The 14,520-nt window shown below is 46.7% G+C and overlaps 1 non-coding gene across 1 annotated transcript; it reads right to left on the bottom strand.

The window, feature by feature from the left end:
- Positions 1–1,811: 1,811 nt before the first annotated feature.
- LOC120363812 (small nucleolar RNA SNORA42/SNORA80 family) lies at positions 1,812–1,947 on the bottom strand. The gene has a single exon (XR_005579250.2). It is a non-coding gene; the product is annotated as a small nucleolar RNA SNORA42/SNORA80 family (small nucleolar RNA).
- Between the last annotated feature and the right edge of the window lie 12,573 nt (positions 1,948–14,520).

The following is a 14,520-nucleotide window of genomic DNA, read 5'->3' on the forward strand; positions in this document are numbered from 1 at the left end:
CATTGTACTCCAGCCTGGGTAACAAGAGTGAAACTCCGTCTCAAAAAAAAAAAAAAAAAAAAAAAAAGATCTCATCTCTTAAAAAAAAAATTAAAAATTAGGGCCGGACACGGTGGCTCACCACGTGGTGAGCCGAGATCGCGCCATTGCATTCCAGTATGGGTAACAAGAGCGAAACTCCATCTCAAAAAAAAAAAAACCCCACAAATTAGCTGGACACGGTGGCTCATGCCTGTAATCCCAGCACTTTGGGAGGTCGAAGTGGGTGGATCTCGAGGTTAAAAGATCGAGACCATCCTGGCCAACTTGGTGAAACCCCATCTCTACTAAAAATACATAAATTAGCAGGGCATGGTGGTGCACACCTGTATTGCAAGCTACTCCGGAGCCTGGGGCAGGACAGCTTGAATCTGGGGGGTGGAGGTTGAAGTGAGCCGAGATCATGGCACTGCACTCCAGCCTGTGTGAGAGGCGAGACCCTGTCTCAAAAAATGACAATAAATAAATATAAATTAAAATTAAAAATAAAGAAAAATAGGCCGGGCGTAGTGGCTCACATCTGTAATCCAGGCACTTTGGAGGCCAAGGCGGGCGGATCACCTGAGGTCGGGAGTTCAAGACCAGCCTGAGCAACATGGTGAAACCCCGTCTTTATAAAAATAATAATAATAAATGAATAAAGAAAAATAGAAACTTAACAGAGCGAGACTCCATTAAAAAAAAAAAAGTTTTGCTCAAAGCAATAGGAAAAAAAGGAAAAAACAAAAACAAAACAAAACAAAAAGTTAGCTGGGTTTGGTGGCAGATGCTTGTAATCCCAGCTACTCTGGAGGCTGAGGCATGAGGAATGCGAGGATCCCTTGAACCTGGGAAGCAAAGGTTTCAATGAGCAGAGATCATGCCATTGCATTCCAGCCGGGGTGAGAGGTCGAGACTATCTCAAATAAATAAATAAAAATTAAAATTAAAAATAAAGAAAAATAGAAAGAAACTTAACTTTTATTTCAAGATGGAGTTTCTTCCTTGTTGCGTGTTCCTCCTGACCTCGTGATCCACCTGCCTTGGCCTCCCAAAGTGCTGGGATTACAGATGTGAGCCACTATACCCGACCAACTTTAGTTTTTTGCGACACGGTCTTGCTCAACTTCCCAGGCTCTAGTGATCTTACCACCTCAGCCTCCCCAGTAGCTGGGACCACAGGCTCGGGCCACCAGGTCCAGCTACTCTTTGTTTTTTTTGTAGAGATGGGTTTTTGCCATGTTGCCCAGGCTGGTCTGAAACTCCCGGGCTCAAGCAATCCACATGCCTCAGCCTCCCAAAATGCTGGGATTACAGGCCTGAACAACCATGCCCAGCTGCTTTATTGTTTTTTTCCTGAATTTTTTTTTTTTTTTTTGGAGATGGAATTTTGCTCTTGTTGCCCAGGCTGGAGTGCAATGGTGGGATCTTGACTCACTGCAACCTCCACCTCCTGGGTCCAAGAGATTCTCCTGCCTCAGCCTCCTGAGTAGCTGGGATTACAAGCATGTGCCACCAAACCCGGCTAATTTTGTATTTTTAGTAGAGACGGGATTTCTCCATGTTGGTCAGGCTGGTCTCCAACTCCCGACCTCAGGCCATCCGCCCGCCTCAGCCTCCCAAAGTGCTGGGATTACTGGCGTGAGCCATCACAGTCAGTTTGAATATTTTTTACATGTGGTTGGTTGAATCTATGGGTGAGGAATCTATGGATAAGGAGAGCCGACTGGTTAAGTGAAATTTAAAGAGTATAAAACATATATGCTTTTGGGTAAGGCTTTTATTTTTTTTTCCACTGTGCACCTCACTTCAGTGCCAGCAGCCTATGGGCACAGAGGCCAGGCAATGCTTTGGGGACACGGTTTGCTCTGGCATGGGTTACTATGACAGGCCTATGGGGATGGGCCTGTCATAAATCCAAACCCATGCATAAGGCTTTTAAAACTTAGCATAATGTGGGCAGGGTACGGTGGCTCACACCTGTAATCCCAGCACTTTGGGAGGCTGACATGTGGGGATCACCTAAGGTCAGGACTTCCAGACTAGCCTGGCCAACACGGTGAAACCTGGTCTCTAATAAAAATTTAAAAAAATTAGCTGGGCATGGTGATTCCTGCCTATAATCCCAGCTACTCAGGAAGCTTGAACCTGGGAGATGGAGGTTGCAGTGAGCTGAGATGACACCATTGCACTCCAACCTGGGTGACAGAGCAAGACTCCATAAAAAAAAACCCAAAAAAACAAACTTATGTTTTCGGATTTCATCCATGCTGTTGTATTTGTAGGCATTTGTTCCTGAACATTATTTAATTTAATTTATTTTTTTAAAGATAGAGTTTCACTCTTGTTGCCCAGGCTGGAGTGCAATGGCCCGATCTTGGCTCACTGTAACCTCCACCCCCTCGGGTTCAAGTGATTCTCCTGCCTCAGCCTCTCGAGTAGCTGGGATTACAGGTGCCCGCCATCACGCCTGGCTAATTTTTTGATTTTTAGTAGAGATGGTGTTTTACCATGTTGGCCAGGCTGGTCTCAAACACCAGACCTTAGGTGATCCACCCACCTTGGCTTCCCAAAGTGCTGGATTACAGATGTGAACCACCATGCCCGGCCCTATTTTATTTTATTTTTGAAACAGAGTTTCAGTCTTGTTGCCCAGGCTGGAGGGCAGTGTTGCAATCTCTGCTCACTGCAACCTCTACCTTCTGGGTTCAAATGATTATTTTGCCTCAGCCTCCCAAGTAACTGGAATTAAAGGCATGTGCCACCACACCTGGCTAATTTTTGTATTTTTAGTAGAGATGAAGTTTCACCATGCTGGCCAGGCTGGTCTGGAACTCCTGACCTCAGGTGATCCACCTGCCTTGGCCTCTCAAAGTACCGAGGGATTAACAGGCGTCAGCCAACATGCCCAGCCCTGAACATTATTTTACTGTAAGGCTATACCACGATCTATTTATCTATTCATCTGTTGATGGGCATTGGAGCTATTTCCAGATGTTGGCCATTGTGAATGGAGCTATGAACATTCTTTTTTAATTAATTAATTTTTTTAATTTATTTTTTTTTTTTGTGAACATTCTTTTTTATTGTTTTGAGATGGAGTTTCGCACTGTTGTCAGGGCTGGAGTGCAATGGCGCAATCTTGGCTCACTGTAACCTCCGCCTCCCAGGTTCAAGCAATTCTCCTTGCTTCAACCTCCCAAGTAGCTGGGATCAGAGGCACCCGCTACCACACCCTGCTAATTGTTGTACTCCTGACCTTGTTATCTGCCCGCCTCGGCCTCCCAAAGTGCTGGGATTACATGAACATTCTTGTATAAGAGATGTGAGATTTTTAGTCCACTGTTTTTCCCACCTCTCTGTAGTATAAAAGCAAGAATGTGCTCTTTGTTGTACAGCAGTTTTAATAAAATCACTAGGAATAGTTTAATACCTACATGATCCTTTCACTGACCTCATGAAAGCATTTGGGTTCTAGCAACTGCAGGTAAGAAGAGCTGGGTCAAGTAATTCAACACGGCCATAGCATCAGCCTGGCCTGAGTCCATATCACAATATTTGATATGTGAGCCATACTTTGAGATCGAAGGTGTCCAGATACAAAAGGGTCCTTGCTGATGCTTAGAGGTGGAGAACCGATCTTGTCTATACTCTCAAGTTTAATAAGGAATTCCTAACTACTGAAGAGACTTTTTATCTGCCGCCAAATGGTCTTAATCCTCCCTCTTTCCTACTTCCCCCATTGGACTAACCTGAAAGCAAAGATCTGTAACTCTAGCCTTACTGTGCAAGCCCATGGCACTTTCAGTATATCTGCATGTTCAGCAGAAGGTAGATATGTCCTTGCACTGCAACAACTAATGGTGAGTCAGCTGTGTAAGGTCAAGTGCTACTCCCATATGCATGCAACACTTTCTGATGACCTCAACTGTAGTCACTTTAAATTGAAGTACAACACTGTACAAATATGATAGTATTAAGAGTATTAGCCCTCGGCCGGGCGTGGTGGCTCAAGCCTATAATCCCAGCACTTTGGGAGGCCGAGGCGGGTGGATCACGAGGTCAAGAGATCGAGACCATCCTGGTCAACATGGTGAAACCCCGTCTCTACTAAAAGTACAAAACATTAGCTGGGCATGGTGGCACGTGCCTGTAATCCCAGCTACTCAGAAGGCTGAGGCAGGAGAATGGCCTGAACCCAGGAGGTGGAGGTTGTGGTGAGCCGAGGTCGCACCATTGCAATCCAGCCTGGGTAACAAGAGCGAAACTCAATCTCAAAAAAAAAAAAAAAAAGAGTATCAGCCCTCGACAGGCGCGGTGGCTCATGCCTGTAATCCCAGCACTTTGGGAGACTGAGGTGGGTGAATGGCCTGAGGTTGGGAGATCAAGACCTCCTGGCTAACACGATGAAACCCCTTCCCTACTAAAAATACAAAAAATTAGCCGATTGGAGTGGCATGTGCCTTTAGTCCCAGCTACTCGGGAGGCTAAGGCAGGAGAATTGCTTGAACCCAGGAGGCAGAGGTTGTGGTGAGCCGAGATTGGGCCATTGCACTCCAGCCTGGGTGACAGAGCAAGATTCCATATCAAAAAAAAAAAAAAGTGGCCGGGCGCGGTGGCTCACGTCTGTAATCCCAGCACTTTGGGAGGCCGAGGCGGGTGGATCACAAGGTCGAGAGATCGAGACCAACCTGGTCAACATGGTGAAACCCCGTCTCTACTAAAAAAAAATACAAAAAATTAGCTGGGCATGGTGGCGCGTGCCTGTAATCCCAGCTACTCAGGAGGCTGAGGCAGGAGAATTGCCTGAACCCAGGAGGCGGAGGTTGCGGTGAGCCGAGATCGCGCCATTGCACTCCAGCCTGGGTAACAAGAGCGAAACTCCGTCTCAAAAAAAAAAAAAAAGAATAAAAAATACCAGTTTTCAGTGAATTTTTCTTTTTTTTTTCTTCTTTCTTTCTTTCTTTTTTTTTTTTAAAAGACGGGGTTTCACCATGTTGGCCAGGCTGGTCTTGAACTCCCAACCTCAGGTAATCTGCCTGCCTTGGCCTCCAAAGTGCTTGGATTACAGGCGTGAGCCACCACGCCTGGCCTTCCAGTGAATTTTTCATATTTCTCTCTATATGTAAACCAAGACAGTATTTTTAAACTTTCTTTTAGACAAGGTCTAGTTCTATCGCATAGGATGGAGTGCAGTGGCGTGATCACAGCTCACTACAGCCACGAGCTCCCCCTAAGCGATCCTCACACCTCAGCTTCCCATGTAGTTGGGACCACAGGTGTGCAGGAATTTTCTTTCGAGGGAGGATTCCTAAGGCCTTTTTGTATTCTAATTTCTTTTTGTTTTTGCTATCTTCCTTCCTTCCTTCCTTCCTTCCTTCCTTTTTTGAGACAGGGTCTCCCTCTGTCACTCAGGCTGGAGTGCAATGGTGTGATCTCAGCTCACTGCAATCTCAGCCTCCTGGGTTCAAGAGATTCTCCTGCCTTAGCCTCCCAAGTAACTGGGATTACAGGTGTATGCCACCATGCCCAGCTAATGTTTGTATTTTTAGTAGAGATGGGATTTTGCCATGCTGCCCAGGATAGTCTCAAACTCCTGGCCTCAAGTGATCCGCCCTCCTGGCCTCCCAAAGTGCTGGAATTAAAGGCCTGAGCCACCATGCCTGGCCTAAAGATTCTTTTAAAGGCAGAGCTGAATCAACAAGAAAGCAGGTGTTACAGATTGTTAGTAGAGACGGAGTTTTGCCACATTGTCTAGGTTGGTCTCAAACAACTGGGCTTAAGTGATCTGCCCACCTCTGTCTTCCTAAGTGCTGCGATTACAGAAGGGAGCCACTGTGTCTGGTGGTAAGATATTTCCAACAGTGGTTTAACAGCAGATAATAAAATGAAATGGAATACTCAAAGAGACAATGTCTCAATATTCTGGAATCAATGGATAACAATGAATACTGATATTTTTACATGGCTTATAAGACCTCAATTGATAGCCCCTCTTAAGCTTTTTAATTTTTTTCTGCCATCATTCCTCCAACTTTTTATGTCACTTATTAACTAGGGCAGGCTTGTTCAACTTGCAGCCCCAGATGGCTTTGATGCAGCCCAACACAAATTCGTGAACTTTCTGAAAACATTTTTAGTTTTTTTTTTTTTTTTGAGACGGAGTTTCACTCTTGCTACCCAGGCTGGAGTGCAATGGCGCGATCTCGGCTCACTGCAACCTCCGCCTCCTGAGTTCAGGCAATTCTCCTGCCTCAGCCTCCTGAGTTGCTGGGATTACAGGCACGCGCCACCACGCCCAGCTAATGTTTTGTATTTTTAGTAGAGGCAGGGTTTCACCATGTTGACCAGGATGGTCTCGATCTCTTGACCTAGTGATCCACCCGCCTCAGCCTCCCAAAGTGCTGGGATTATAGGCTTGAGCCACCGCGCCCAGCCTGGTCTAGATTTCTTGACCTTGTGATCCACCTGCCTCGGCCTCCCAAAGTGCTGGGATTACAGGCTTGAGCCACCATGCCCGGCCTTGAGGGTTTTTTTTTGGTAATTTATTGTTGGTGTCTGATTTATATAGGGCTCACAGATTGGTTCGATCAGGTATGATGTTTCTTTTTTTTTTTTTGAGACAGAGTTTCACTCTTGTTACCCAGGCTGGAGTGCAATGGGTCGATCTCGGCTCACCGCAACCTCCGCCTCCTGGGTTCAAGCAATTCTCCTGCCTCAGTCTCCCGAGTAGCTGGGACTACAGGCACGCGCCACCATGCCCAGCTAATTTTTTGTATTTTTAGTAGAGACGGGGTTTCACCATGTTGACCAGGATGGTCTCGATCTCTTGACCTTGTGATCCACCAGCCTCGGCCTCCCAAAGTGCTGGGATTACAGGATTGAGCCACTGCGCCCGGCAGGTATGATGTTTACATAGCTTTCAGGGAAGGCTGGCATCACCACCCTAATCTTATAATGCAAAGGAATTTCCCCGTGGCTGGAGCCATCTTGTCTGCTCCTTACTGTACCTGGCTGGCAGAGAAGGGAAAATGAATCCGCCATTTTGAATATGATTGGCACAACTGCCGGCATCTATGTCTGCTACTCTATTTTATAGACTCCTCTTTGTGAGAAAGGAAAATGATTTGGGGCCGCTTTTCATTAAAAGGAAAACCTTGGCTGGGCCTGGTGGCTCACACCTATAATCCCAGCACTTTGCCGGGCGAGGTGGCTCAAGCCTGTAATCCCAGCACTTTGGGAGGCTGAGGCGGGTGGATCACGAGGTCGAGAGATCGAGACCATCCTGGTCAAGGTGGTGAAACCCCGTCTCTACTAAAAATACAAAAAACTAGCTGGGCATGGTGGCGCGTGCTTGTAGTCCCAGCTACTCAGGAGGCTGAGGCAGGAGAATTGCTTGAACCCAGGAGGCGGAGGTTGCGGTGAGCCGAGATCCTGCCATTGCACTCCAGCCTGGGTAACAAGAGTGAAACTCTGTCTCAAAAAAAACAAACAAACAAACAAAAAAAAAAAAACAAAAAACAAAACAAAACAAAAAAAATCCCAGCACTTTTAGAGGTTGAGGCTGAGGCGGGAGCAAGGTTAGCGTAGTGAAACCTCATCTCTACTAAAAATACAAAAATTAGCCGGGTGTGGTGGCGCGTGCCTGTAATCCCAGCTACTCAGGAGGCTGAGGCAGGAGAATTGCTTGAACCTGGGAGGCGGAGGTTGCAGTGAGCCATGATTGTACCACTTACTCCAGCCTGGGCAATAGAGTGAGATGCCATCTCAATAAATAAATAGGGCCGGGCATGGTGGTTCACGCCTGTAATCCCAGCACTTTGAGAGTCCGAGGCAGGTGGATCACAAGGTCAGGAGACTGAGACTGTCCTGGCCAACATGATGAAACTCCGTCTCTATTAAAATACGAAAAAAAAAACTAGCTGGGCATGGTGGCTTGCGCCTGTGGTCCCAGCTACTCAGGAGGCTGAGGCAGGGGAATCGCTTGAACCGGGGAGGCGGAAGATGCAGTGAGCCAAGATCACGACACTGCACTCCACACTCCAGCTTGGCGAGACTCTGTCTCAAAAAAAAAAAAGAAAAAGAAAAAGAAAACAAAAAAGGCTGGGCATGGTGGCTCACGCCTGTAATCCCAACACTTTGGGGGGCTGAGGCAGGCGGATCATGAGGTCAAGAGATCGAGACCATCCTGGCCAACATGGTGAAACCCCGTCTCTGAAAATAAATAGTTGGGCATGTTGGCTGATGCCTGTAATCCCAGCACTTTGGAAAGCCAAGATGGGAAAATTCCTTGAGTCCAGGAGTTTGAGACCAGCCTGGGCAATCTAGTGAGACTCCATCTCTATTTAAAAAAAAATGCTGGCCAGGTGCATTGGCTCACACCTTTAATCCTAGCACTTTGGGAGGCCAAGGTGGGCGGATAATGAGGTCAGGAGTTTGAGACCAGCCTGGCCAATATGGTGAAACCCCATCTCCACTAAAAATACCAAAATTTTGGTGGCACATGCCTGTAGTCCCAGCCTTGAGAGGCTGAGGCAGGAAAATTGCTGGAACCCAGGAGGCAGAGGTTGCAGTTAGCCAAGATTGTGCCACTGCACTCCAGCCTGGGTAACAGAGGGAGACTCCGTCTCAAAAAAAAAAAAAAAAAAAAAAAATAGGCGAAGGGTGGCTCACGCTTGTAATCCCAGCACTTTCGGAGGTTGAAGCGGGCAGATCATCTGAGGTCGGGAGTTGGAGACCGGTCTGACTAACATGAAGAAACCTACTCTCTACTAAAAATACAAAAAATTAGCTGAGTGTGGTGGCACATGCCTGTAATCCCAGCTACTCGGGAGGCTGAGGCAGGAGAATCGCTTAACTTGGGAGGCGGAGGTTGCAGTGAGCCGAGATCTTGCCATTGCACTCCAGCCTGGGTGACAAGAGTGAAATTCCATCTCAAAATAAATAAATAAATAAATTAAATAAATTAAAAATAAATAAGAAATGCGGACTGAATGCAGTGGCTCATGCGTGTAATCCCAGCTATTTGGGAGGCTGAAGTAGGTGGATCACTTGAGGCCAGGAGTTCGAGACCCAGTTAGCCAACATGGTGAAACCTCATCTCTACAAAAAATACAAAAACAAAAACAAAAACAAAAAATCACCCGGGTATGGTGGTGGATGCCTGTAATACCAGCTACCTGGGAGGCTGAGACACAAGAATTGCTTGAACCTGGGAGGTGGAGGTTGCAGTAAGCCGAGGTTGAGCCGCTGTACTCCAGCCTGGGCGACAAAGCAAGATAATGTCTCAAAATAAAAAAAAAAAAATGCCAGCTGGGCACGTGGCTCAAACCTGTAATCCCAGCACTTTGGGAGGCCGAGGCGGGTGGATCACGAGGTCAAGAGATCGAGACCATCCTGGTCAATATGGTGAAACCCCGTCTCTACTAAAAATACAAAAAAATTAGCTGTGCATGGTGGTGCGTGCCTGTAATCCCAGCTACTCAGGAGGCTGGGGCAGGAGAATTGCCTGAACCCAGGAGGCGGAGGTTGCGGTGAGCCGAGTTCACGCCATTGCACTCCAGCCTGGGTAACAAGAGTGAAACTCTGTCTCAAAATAAATAAAATAAAATAAAATAAAATAAATGCCAGCTTCATCTTCACAATAAGCTTAGGGAGCACATAGAATAACATGAGTAGTTTTCTTTCTTTCTTTTTTTTTTTTTTTTATAAAAGACGGGGTTTCACCATGTTGGTCAGGCTGGTCTTAAACTCCCGACCTCAGATGATCCGCCTGTCTTGGCCTCCATAGTGCTTGGATTACAGGCATGAGCCACCACGCCTGGCCAACATGAGTAGTTTTCTAAGCCTTTGAGATGACTCTTCCTTGCAAAAGTAATCGAGGGTACAAAAAAAAAAAGATGACTCTTCCTAATTCCCTCTCCAAATTGGTGCCATTCTGGGACAGTTGCCCTCAACTGGAGATGCCCCTCAGAATTACATCTGAAATTTTATTTAAAAAATACAGATGCGGCCAGGCGCGGTGGCTCAAGCCTGTAATCCCAGCACTTTGGGAGGCTGAGGCGGGTGGACCATGAGGTCAAGAGATCGAGACCATCCTGGTCAACATGGTGAAACCTCGTCTCTACTAAAAATACAAAAAATTAGCTGGGCGTGGTGGCGCGTGCCTGTAATCCCAGCTACTCAGGAGGCTGAGGCAGGAGAATTGCCTGAACCCAGGAGGTGGAGGTTGTGGTGAGCTGAGATCGCCCCATTGTACTCCAGCCTGGGTAACAAGAGTGAAACTCCGTCTCAAAAAAAAAAAAAAAAAAAAAAAAAAAAATACACATGCAGGTTTCCATTTCAGAGCTACTGAATCAGAATTCCTGAGATTAGAGGGTTTTTTGATTGTTTGTTTATTATTTGCTCTTTCATTCTTTTATTGAATGTAGTGGCTCAATCTTGGCTGACTGCAACCTCCATCTCTGGGTTCAAGTGATTCTCCTGCCTCAGCCTTCCATGTAGCTGGGACTACAGGCCTGCACACTATACCCAGCTGATTTTTTTTTTTTTTTGAGGTGGATTCTTGCTCTGTTGCCAGGCTGGAGTACAGTGGCGCAATCTTGGCTCATTGCAATCTCTGCCTCTCAGGTTCAAGCGATTCTTCTGCCTCAGCCTCCTGAGTAGCTGGGACTATAGGTGTGTGCCACCACGTCCAACTAATTTTGGTATTTTTAGTGGAGACGTGGTTTCACCATGTTGGCCAGGATAGTCTCTATCTCTTGACCTTGTGATCCTCCAGCCTCAGCCTCTTAAAGTTCTGGGATTACAGGTGTGAGCCACCGTGCCCAGCCTGATTCCAGTGGCGTGATCTCAGCTCACTGCAACCTCCGCCTCCCGGGTCAAGCAATTCTCCTACCTCAGCCTCCTGAGCAGCTGGGACTACAGGTGAATGCCATCATGCCCAACTAATTTTTGTATTTTTAGTAGAGACAGGGTTTCACCATATTGGCCAGGATGGTCTCAATCGCCTGACCTCGTGATCCACCCACCTCAACCTCCCAAAGTGCTGGGATTACAGGCGTGAGCCACCACACCCAGCCAGTTCAATGCATTTTGACAATTGTATACATACAAGTAACTACTACCTAAAACAACATAAAAGAATTAACATTTTCATTATGCTCAGAGAATTTCCTTATGTGTACTCCAGCCAATTCAGTGTCTACCACAGACAAACACTGTTCTTTTTTCTTTTTTGAATTGATAGTAGAGAGGGGGTTTCACCATGTTGGCCAGGATGGTCTCAATCTCCTGACCTTGTGATCTGCCCACCTCGGCCTCCTAAAGTGCTAGGATTACAGGCATGAGCCACAGCTCCCAACCACTTTCTTCTTTTTTTGAGGCAGGATTTTAATTTGTCACCCAGGCTGGAGTACAGTGGTGTGATCATAGCTCACTGCAGCCTCAAACTCTACAGCAATCTTCCCGCCTCAGCCCTCGGAATAGCTGGGACTATGGGTGCATGCCACCATGTCCAGCTAATTTTTTTTCAAAAAAAATGCTTTTTAGTAGAGACGGGATCTTGAATTTCTGGGTTCAAGCAATCCTTCTATCTCAGCTTCCCAAAGTGCTGAGATTACAGGTGTGAGTCACTGCACCTATGTGCACTGTTCTGATTTCTACCACCATAACTTAGTATTGGGATGCTAGGATTTTTAAAAATATAGGTAAGTAGCCAGGTGCGGTGGCCCACGCCTGTAATCCCAGCACTTTGGGAGGCTGAGGTGAGCGTATCACCTGAAGTCAGGAGTTTGAGATCATCCTGGCCAACATGGTGAAACCCCATGTCTACTAAAAATACACAAATTAGCTGGGTGTGGTGGTGGGCACCTGTAATCCCTGCTACTCAGGAGGCTGAGGCAGGAGCACTGCTTGAACCTGGGAGGTAGAGGTTGCAGTGAGCCAAGCTCGTGCCACTGCACTCCAGCCTGGCGCATGGCGACAGAGGGAGACTCTATCTTAAAAAAAAAAAAAAAAAAAAAAAAATTAGCTGAGTGTGGTGGCATGCACCTGTAGTCCCAGCTACCCTGGAGGCTCAGGTGGGAGGATTGCTTGAGCCAAGGAGGTTGAGGCTACAATGAGCCAAGATTTCGTCATTGCACTCCAGCAGTGTCTGGGTAACAAAGTGAGACCCTGTCTTTCAAAAAAACAAAAACAAAACCAAAAACAGTCTGGATGCAGGTATTCTAGGGCTGCTAAGATAAAAAGGGCTTTACTAATTCTCCATATTTTGCTATTTAGACTTCAGATGTGGTTTTCACCTCATGACCAGCAAAGCTGCTTGACCTCCAGTCATTATGTCCATGTTCCAGTCAACAGAAAAAACAGAGAGAAGTGCTTATGCCTCTCTTCAAGGACAATTTCTGGATGTTGCACACATTACCTCCACTTACAATTCACTGTCCAGAATTTAGAGGTGACTGCACCTAGTTACAAGGCAGTGCTGGAAAATGTAGTCTTTCTTCTGGGTGGTCTCATGCCCAGATTAAAACCAGGGATTTCATAATATTGTGGCTTGTGAGTTGCATGCCAAAACCAAACAAGTTCATTATGATGGTGACAGAAAGTGGAGTCAATGCCCAGGGTTTTAATCAATCTGTCACAATTGACAGTTTGACAAAAAGGGGGTAGTTATTAAATTAAATAAATAAGAGGCCAATGGCCTGACACTATCTCCAAGCTTTGAGTTCTATGTAACAAACTGCAACCTAACTTAGTATGTTAAAAAACCCAAACCTAATCTAGAAGTATGTTTTTTTGTGTTTTTTTTTGTTGTTTGTTTTGAGACAGGGTCTTGCTCTGTCACCCAGGCTGGAGTGTGGTGGCACTATCTCAGCTCACTGCGACCTCTGCCTCCCAGGTTCAAGCGATTCTCCTGCCTCAGCCTCCCAATTAGCTGGGACTACAGGGGCCCGTCACCATGCCAGGCTAATTTTTTTTTTGAGATGGAGTCGTGTTCTGTCGTCCAGGCTGGAGTGCAATGGCATGATCTTGGCTCACTGCAACCTCCGCCTCTTCAGTTCAAGTGATTCTCCTGCCTCAGCCTCCCTAGTAGCTGGGATTACAGGCATGCATCACCATGCCTGCTAATTTTTGTGTTTTTAGTAGAGGAGAGGTTTCACCATGTTGGCCTGGCTGGTCTCAAACTCCTGACCTCAAGTGATCCGCCCACCTTGGCCTCCCACAGTGCTGGGATTACAGGCATCAGCCACCGTGCCCAGCCACTAGGCTAATTTTAAAAATATTTTTAGTAGAGATGGGGTTTCATCATGTTGGCCAGGCTGGTCTCAAACTTTTTCGTTTTTGGTTTTTTTGTTTTTTTTTTTTTGAGACGGAGTTTCGCTCTTGTTGCCCAGGCTGGAGTGCAATGGCGCGATCTCGGCTCACCGCAACCTCCGCCTCCTGGGTTCAGGCAATTCTCCTGCCTCAGCCTCCTGAGTAGCTGGGATTACAGGCACACGCCACCATGCCCAGCTAATTTTTAGTATTTTTAGTAGAGACGGGGGTTTCACCATGTTGACCAGGATGGTCTCGATCTCCTGACCTCGTGATCCACCCGCCTCGGCCTCCCAAAGTGCTGGGATTACAGGCTTGAGCCACCGCGCCCGGCCTTTGTTTTTTTTTTTTAGAGACAGGATCTTGCTATGTTGCCCAGGCTGGAGTGCAGTGGCTATTCACAGGTGCGATTCCACTACCAATCAGCATGGGAGTTTTGACCTGCTCCATTTCCGACCTGGGCTGGTTCACCTCTCCTTAGGCAACCTGGTGGTCCCCTGCTCCTGGGAGGTCACCATATTGATGCCGAACTTAGTGCAGACACCCAATCAGCACAGCACACTGCAGCCCAGAACTCCTGGACTCAAGTGATCCTCCAGCTTCAGCCTCCCGAGTAGCTGGGACTACAGGCATGAGACCGCACCCGGCTGGTCTCAAACTTGACCTCAAGTGATCCACCCACCTTGGCCTCCCAAAGTGCTGGGATTATAGGCATGAGCCACCGAGCCTGGCCAAGATTTTATTACTAAGGAAGAAGAAATGAGATTAGTGAATCAAAACTATACATATTTCTATTATATATTACTGTTTATTATGGGGTAGTGTTATATCATTGTTTAATATGTTTTTAGTATTTATTGAATACCAGAAAAACACACAATAAAACTGTTTTTTTGTTTGTTTGTTTTGAGATGGAGTCTTGCTCTGTCACCCAGGCTGGAATGCAGTGGCATAATCTTGGCTCACTGCAACCTCCACCTCCCAGGTTCAAGCAATTCTCCTGCCTCAGCCTCCCGAGTAACTGGGACCACAGGTGCCCGCTACCATGCCTGGCTAATTTTTGTATTTTTAGTAGAGACCGGGTTTCACCCTATTGACCATGCTGGTCTTGAACTCCTGAACTTATGATTTGTCCACCTTTTGGGATTACAGGCATAAGCCCCCTCTCCCTGCCAAAACTGTTTA

Source organism: Saimiri boliviensis, chromosome 3, assembly GCF_048565385.1.
Source record: "Saimiri boliviensis isolate mSaiBol1 chromosome 3, mSaiBol1.pri, whole genome shotgun sequence".
Classification (NCBI taxonomy): domain Eukaryota; kingdom Metazoa; phylum Chordata; class Mammalia; order Primates; family Cebidae; genus Saimiri; species Saimiri boliviensis.